This window comes from Pteronotus mesoamericanus, unplaced genomic scaffold (assembly GCF_021234165.1).
Source record: "Pteronotus mesoamericanus isolate MK-2021 breed Mesoamerican mustached bat unplaced genomic scaffold, CSHL_Meso_final contig_123, whole genome shotgun sequence".
Lineage (NCBI taxonomy): Eukaryota > Metazoa > Chordata > Mammalia > Chiroptera > Mormoopidae > Pteronotus > Pteronotus mesoamericanus.
Window position 1 is genome coordinate 2916761 of NW_026555049.1, and position 8223 is coordinate 2924983.

Here is an 8223-nt window from a genome sequence, read left to right on the forward strand (position 1 = left end):
AATAGCCACCAGCCGACTGAGTGCAATTAGCAGGCGTGGGACCCAGGGGTGGGGAGAGAAGGCAAGCGCAGGTGGGTCATCTAGTGGTGTGGTGTACCCTGCACTGGTGGCCTCTCTTTTACAAGTATATGTTTGTGGTATAGCAGTACAGTGTTTCCTATAAGTCAGCTGGGCAACTGCTGGACTAGCTGTCTACTGAGCAACCCAGCACCAAGGAATAGACAGGAGTCATAGAACATAACTATGCTATTCACTCAGCTTCCAGGGGCCGCCCAAAACCTAGGCCCATGGTACCTTCAGCCAGCCTCAATTGGTTACCTTGGCCCCCATGGCTGACCTGGGACCATTTACCTCTATGACCTGTCTCACCATTGTGACCTGTCCTAGCTCTGTGACCTGTGCAGGGAGATACCCCCCAGGGCTGGGTTGGGACCTTGGCAGTCACTCCCCTGCAGGGTCAGGGAAGGGCTCCCCAAGATCTTAGCACACTCAAACTCAGACTTGGCTGTGGAGACAGGGCTGGACACATGGACAACTGGGGAACCCTCCCCTAAAGGGATAGCCAGGCTGGCTGGGGGGCAGGGCCGGGTGGGTGGATTAGGGGCCCTCGGATGGGCTGAAAATGCTATCACAACCGTGAAAGCTTTTAGACATGAGAATGATATCATCTGATTTATATTTTTTAAAGATCACGCTGTGATTTGACATTTGAAGTCATATTTGAGATGTGTCCTGAGAGCACAGGTAGGATTTAGACAGATGAGGACGGTAAGACAAGTGCTTCAGGGACGGATACCTGGGCATACACCCCAGAGGCAGGAGACATGAAAACCAGAGACTGGCGCTCATGCCAGGAAGAGACCTGTGAGTGATGGACAGGGCAGGGAAAGAGAAGACCCTCCATGGAAGGGACAGGACAGGAGGAATGGGGACCCTCCATGAAGGGGGCAGGGAAGAGGGGAGTAGAGGAGTATCCATAAAGGGGGAAGGGCAGGGTGATAGGGGACCCTCCATGGAGGGGTCAGGGCTGGGTAGATAGGGATCCCTCCATGGAGGGGGCATGGCAGTGTACCTAGGGGACTCTCAAGTGATTGGGGTAGGATAGGGATGACAGGGGACCTTTTATGGATGGGAAGTGCAGGAAAGCCAGGGGTTGAGGAACAGGTAACAGGAGATACTGCCCCATCCATGGAGGGTCTGCCATTTCCTCTTCCCTGCCCCTCCAGGTCTTCCATTCCCGTGCTCTGCTTCCTCCATGGAGGGTCCCCTGTCCCTCGCTCTCCCTTCTTAATAGAGGGCTTTCTCCTCCCCTGCTCTGTCCCATCACTCACAGGCCTCAAAGGGGTGGCTGCCTCAGTCTGCTAGCTTCATCTCTCCGGCCCCCTGGCTGTGTGTCCACTTTCAGTGCCAGAAGCGTATACCTCACCCTCTTCATCTGAGTGATTTTCTTCCAGTGTGCCATGCAGGTTTTTAAAACATGAATTACCTGACTATTTAGTCAGGGACACTGACATTTTTCCCTTAGATTGTCAAATTTAAGAAAAAAATGACAACATGGTTTCAAGCAGGAGACTAAAGAAATGTCTTTCTATGGTCTGTCGGCCATTTCAGAACTCAGGAAATGCAATGGTCAATTCATTAGAAATATTTAAGAAAAGTGAGCAAAAAAGGAGAAGTGAGAGAAACAGAAAAAAAGTGATAAAAAGCCTTCAAGACAGACCAAATAATCAGATACCGCACACTTTAAAAATTCTAGCAACATACCAGTGTGCTGTGACATACCAGTTGAAAATCGCTGGTCTAAATCCTACCTACTCTCAAGACACATCTCAAACATCATTTCAAATGTCAAATCACAGAGTGATCTCCAGAGGGGAAGGAGGTGGGGGGAAGTAGAGAGGGTACAGGGAGAATAAATGGTGATGGAAGGAGACTTCGGGTGGTGAACACACATTATACAGATGATGCATCACAGCATTGTGTACCTGAAGCCTATATCATTTGTTTAACCAACACCACCCAAATATATTCAATTAAAAATAGATAAAAGGTGGGGACCTTTGAGAGTGATGAGATCATGAGGGCGAAGCCCTCATAGATGGGATTAATACCCTTTTAAAGGAGAACCCACAGAAAAAATTAAAGATGGCAAAGGAGTGAATGGAAGTCACTAAGCTCCTCCCAGAACCAATCTGGAATTACAACTAAATTGTGGAGAAATCACCTGGGGCAAACAACTGAACAATAGTGAGAGAGGAGCCTTATAACCTCGGAAAGACAGAAGAATCAGCTTTAGCACAGCCTAACTGCCACTAACCTTGGTCTCCAGCAAAGGCAGGGGCAGGGTGGGCAAGAGATGCCTGAGGAGAGATTGGGGAAGGAGGCTTTGGAGAGAGAACTAAGAGAGTAGCCAGAAGGATCCCGGTGCTGACTCATCCCCAGTACGGCAGCAGCCATCTTGCTCAGGCAGACCACTCCCCTGAGTGGTAACAGCGTGAAAGGACACAACAGCTCCACCCCCCAGGAGGGACTCTGTCCTGTCCTGTGGTGTCTAAGCCTAACTGCTGAGTGCAGAGTGACTAGATTAACAACCAAAGTAGACAGTTACAGACAGTAGATTCCTAGAAGTCTCGAACAGTCTGCCTAAAGTCAGACAGGGTCAACATCTGACATTGTCAGAGGCAGATCCAGAAAGAAAAAATAGCAGTCTCCTATCCTAGAAGTTCACACCACAGAGTCAGGAAATCAAGACAGATCAATTTAAGAAGCAGAAGCAAAAAAGAAGAGTCTCAGAAATAATGGGAAGCCAAAGAAACACCCCCCAGATGAAGGGAAAGGAGGAATCCCCAGAAAGGGAACTAAATGAAACAGAGGCAAGGAAACTATCAGATATTGAGTTCCAAACAGTGGTTCTAAGGAAGCTCAGTGAGCTCAGTGAGCTCAGAGAGAATTAGAAAAACCTACAGAGAAAAAACTACGAGGAACTTACTGAAAACTATATCAGCATGAAAAAGGACATAGAAATTATCAACAAGAAACAAGAGGGAATGAAGAATACAACTTCTGAATTGAAGAACACAGTAGAAGGAATCAAAAGCAGGCTAGATGAAGCTGAGGACTGAATCAGCAAGCTGGAGGACAAGGTAGAAAAAAGCTCCCAGAAAGAGCAGGAAAATGAAAAATGACTCCAAAAGAATGAAGAGACATTTAGGGAAATGCAGGACAACCTGAAATGTAATAATATCCGTATAATAGGGCTACCAGAAGGAGAAGAGGAAGAGGAAGGGATAGAGAACCTGTTTGAAAAAGTAATGATGGAAAACTTCCCTCATTTGGAGGAGAGAAAAAGTCACACAAGTCCAGGAAGCACAGAGGGTCCCATTCAAGAGGAACCCAATGAGGCCCACTCCAAGACAGATCATCATGAAAATGGCAAATAGCAAAGACAAACAGAGAATCCTAAAGGCAGCAAGGGAGAAAGAGGTAGTCACATATAAGGGAGCCCCAGTACGGCTAGCAGCTGACTTCTCAACAGAAACAGTACAAGTCAGAAGGGAATGTCAAGAAATATTCCAAGTAATGAAAAGCAAAGACCTGCAACCAAGACTGCTCTACCCAGCAAGGCTCTCAATTAAAATGGAAGGTGAAATGAGGAGTTTCTCAGACAAAAGAGGGCTAAAAGAATACACCTCCACCAAACCAGCACTGCAAAATATGCTAAAGGGACTGCTTTAAGAAGATGAAGAAAAAGAGTCTATGAATACCCAGTTCCTTCCACAGTCACCAATTCTTGAGATTACCAATATTTTTAATACTTACTAATCTGATTACAACAATGATGTATTATTTTGTTCCTTTATTGTTTGTTGAAACTAAACCTGTTTTTATATATTTCTTGCCTATTTCTATTATTTTTAAAAGCTTTAAATGACTTTTTGGTATTCTTTATCCATTTTTTTTTTTTTACTAAATGTTTGTAGAATTTTTTGCCCTAAAAAAACCCAATAACCCTTTTTTAAATGTGTTGCAAATACTTTCCTATTCTATTACTTTAATATTACTGTATAGTCTTCAATGTTTAATATAGTCATATTGTCAATATTGTACTTTATAGCTTCTGGGTTTGAATATGTTTCTTCAGGGTAAGAAAGATATTATTTTGCATTTTTTCCTAAAACTCCTTAGATTCTACATATTGATTTTTAACTCAGCTGAATATTTTTTGTATAATGTGTGAAATAGGGCTCTATATATGTTTTATTTCAAGTAATAGTGGTCCATGCACCTTATTTGTTGAATAAGCCTTATTTTCCCCAGTAATTTGAAATATCAATTTAATCATATATTACATTGTTAGATATATGTTTGTTTCTAGAAGGCTCATTTTATTTCATTGATGTACTTGATTATTGCAGTGCTGGTGTCATGTTTAAATTGCTGAGAGTTTATAATGGATTAACATCTTTTAATATTTTATAATTTTGACATTTAAAAAATTAAAATCAATCTGCATTAAAAAAATAATAAAGTAAAAGAGACCCCATAGTAAACTGATTAGGGGGATCACTCTAACTTAAAATTTTAAAAGAAATTATTGAAAGCAAAGATAAATGCGGTAAAACAAATACAATTAAAATATATAAATAAAAATACAAATCAGGGTCATCTTTAAAAACGTAAATCAGATCACATCATTCCCGTGTCTGAAAGCCTTCCTGGCTCAGCAGGAGTCACCTGTGCAGACGGACTCCCCGCTGGGATGGACTCACACTGCGGGGACAGGAGTGACCTGTCTTCTCCCTCCTGGTGCCTCCGTCACTGTGCTGGTGGCATCTGGCTGGGGTGCAGGCAGGACTGTGCTTCCTTGAGTGTGTGCTAAGCATTCACTTTGGCTGCTCAGGCCTAGTGTGGGAGAAGACACACACACACACACACACACACACACACACACACACACACACACATTTTCTTTGCAAGCCTTAACGGTTCTAATAGCATTTTCCACCCACCCCAGAAACCTTCGTGTGCTGCCCCCCGACCGCAGCCCCAGCCCCTTCTGAAAAAAAGGTGGCTTTTTATACAAACATATACTCCATCCTACAAATTCTTACATGTTGCATTTGTGGAGTAAAAATTGTGCATGCATACATATTCCATTCATAATTATAACTAATCCCTACCATTAATGAAAAAATGAAAAAAATAGCCTATGAATAGCTTTCTTTCTAGAAGAAAGTAAGATATTCATCCTCAGCACCATCGTTTTACTTCAGGAAAACTTTCACCTTAGTTACACCACTAAGTACAGATTGAATGGTAAAGGCCAGTAGCAGAAAGTCTAACTGCCTTTTGTTAACGCCAGACCCTAGAGTATGCAGTTGGGGCCTTTCAATAGTGCATCAGTTCCAAGAATCTTTTCTCAAAATTAATAAATGGTCGTCTTCAAGGAGGTCATTCGCTTGGTATCCCAAAGGAAAAAGTAACAACTATTAATTATTTATGGCAAGAATCTGCTCTAGATTTCAAATCGACAGATGGATTTTGGCTTTTCTTTACCTCTTATTTCTATCTCCTTTTCAAATTTGAGAAACATTCACACATCTTTCTTGTTCAAAAAACTCACAGTTACATTGTCCAGTTTTCTCCCTTTATTCTGGAATTGTTGGTATTTAAAATGAATTTTACACAAACGTAATTTTTCTCAAATACAGCACACCAATAACCCATTTCTTGCACGATGAATAAAGAGTTAGTATAGCCCAGAATTTGTGAATAAGTAATGGCTGCGAAGTTGTATCTTACAAACATACGTAGTCAATAGGATGTCTTGTGTACACCTCGGAACTTCCGTTTGTGCTGGGTTCTGACTCTTCTGTTTTAAATCTGGTATTTGTTAACAATCTATGTAAAACCTACACACTCTTGAAAAAGTATGCATATCCACCCGTATGTTTTTAGTAAACATTTCGGTAGGCGTTAAAACTAACGTAAACTCGCACGGGGTATCATTGTTCACCGCAGGAAGTGGATTTGTTGAACACGGTGTAGCCGCACCAGCGGGCCTCCCGACGGTGCGCGCAGTGTCGGAACCGTGCCCAGCAGGCTCAGGGCTCCTGCGCTGGGACAGAGCAATTCCGCGGAGCCAGCGTGTTTGGGAAAGGCTTTGTGAGCCTCCTGGGAGAGGCAGCTCAAAGGGCTACCTCGTGCGTGCACGTGCGGGGGGCCAGCGGAGGGGAGAGTCAGACGAACGAGTGTGTCTGCTCAGGAACAGTGACGCCTGACTAGCTAAAGAAAAGAATCTACACTGGGAATAGTGAAGATGACATTAGTCACTAGAGTGACTAATTTCAGGGTTCCTCCTCAACGATCATCAGCCCGCATTTAAATGCTGGTGACACAGGAAGGGTTAACCCCTCTCTCTTGTCCCAAAGCCCTTCAAGTTATATGTCAGCTATCAACAATACTGACTCCATGCCACTTAAAATCACAGTAGCTTTCCACAGTCTGCCAGGAGGGTGGGAACGTTTGATTGTTCTTACAATGCATAAAATGCATAAGATGGTGTCACTTATTTGACACCATCTGGGTTGTCCCTGTTGATTTGAGCACATTTGCTAAATAGGTGGCCCCTCCATTAATTACTGAACCTTTAAAAAAAATTGCTTGTAAAACAAACTAGCATTTCTTTTATTTTTTTAATTTTAATTTTTTTGGAGGCTGTGTGTGACTGGCCTTGACACATTTACTTTTTTAAAAATTCTTGTAATTCATCTTTTTAAAAAATTGTTTTTCAACCACTTTCCCCTGCCCTACCCACCCCCACCTCTCACCTTCAGTCCTTCCCCTCTTTGGCTTTGTCCATGTGTCCTTTATACATGTTCTTTGATGACCCCTCCCCTTCTTTCCCATTATCCCTGTCCCCCCTCAAACCCTTGTCTTAGGTATCATTGGCAAATATATTTTCCCATATATTTGGTTCCCTTTTCATATAACCCACCTCTCTGGTTACTGTCAGTTTGTTCTTTATTTCAGTGTCTCTGGTTATATTTTTCTTGCTTGTTTGTTTTGTTGATTAAGTTCCACTTACAGGTGAGATCATATGGTATTTGTCTTTCACTGCCTGGCTTATTTCACTTAGCATAACACTCTCCCAGTTCCATCCATGCTGTCATGAAGGGTAGGAGTTCCTTCTTTCTTTCTGCTGTGCAGTATTCCACTGTGTAAATTATACCACAGGTTTTTGATCCACTCATTTATTAATGGACACTTAGGCTGTTTCCAGCACGTGGCTATTATAAATTGTGCTATGAACATTGGGGTACATAGGTTCTTTTGAATTGGTGTTTCAGGATCCTTAGGGTATAATCCCAGCAGTGGAATTGCTGGGTCTAAAGGCAGTTCCATTTTTAGTGTTTTGAGGAAATTTCATACTGTTTTCCACAGTGGCTGCACCAGTCTGCATTCCCACCAGCAGCGTACTATGGTTCCCTTTTCTCCACAACCTTGCCAGCACTTGATTTGTTTATGACAGCCATTCTTATGGGTGTGAAATGGTATCTCATGGCTTTAATTTGCATCTCTCTGATGGCTAGTGATGCTGAACCTCCTTTAATATGTTTCTGGGCCCTGTGTGTGTCCTCTTTGGAGAAATGTCTGTTCAGGTCCTTTGCCCACATTTTAAGTGGATTGTTTGTCTTCCTGGAGTGGAGTCATGTGAGTTCTCTACATCTTTTGGAGATCAAACCCTTGTCTGAGGTATCATTGGCAAATATATTTTCCCATACATTCGGTTCCCTTTTCATTTTGCTGATGTTTTCTTTAGCCGTGCAGAAGCTTCTTATTTTGATAAAGTCCCATTTGTTTATTCTTTCCATTATGTCCCTTGCTCTAGGGGACATATTGGTGAAATTATTGCTGCGTGGAATATCTGAGAGTTTCCTGCCTATGTTCTCCTCTAGGAGCCTTTTATGGTGTCAGGACTTATATTTAAGCCTTTTATCCATCCTGAGTTTTTCCTGTGTATGGTGTAAATTGGTGGCCGAGTTTCATTTTTTTGCATGTAGCTGTCCAGCTCTCCCAATACCATTTGTTGAAGAGGGAATTTTTATTCCATCTTAGGCTTCTGCCCCCTTTGTCAAATATTAATTGACTATAGAGGCATGGGTATATTCCTGGGCTCTCCATTCTGTTCCATTGATCTATGTGTCTGTTCTTATCCCATAC

At 42.6% G+C, this 8223-nt stretch overlaps 1 non-coding gene across 1 annotated transcript; it reads left to right on the forward strand.

The window, feature by feature from the left end:
- Positions 1 to 1526: 1526 nt before the first annotated feature.
- LOC129082011 (small nucleolar RNA SNORA2/SNORA34 family) lies at positions 1527 to 1654 on the forward strand. The gene has a single exon (XR_008530359.1). It is a non-coding gene; the product is annotated as a small nucleolar RNA SNORA2/SNORA34 family (small nucleolar RNA).
- The last annotated feature ends 6569 nt before the right edge of the window (positions 1655 to 8223 follow it).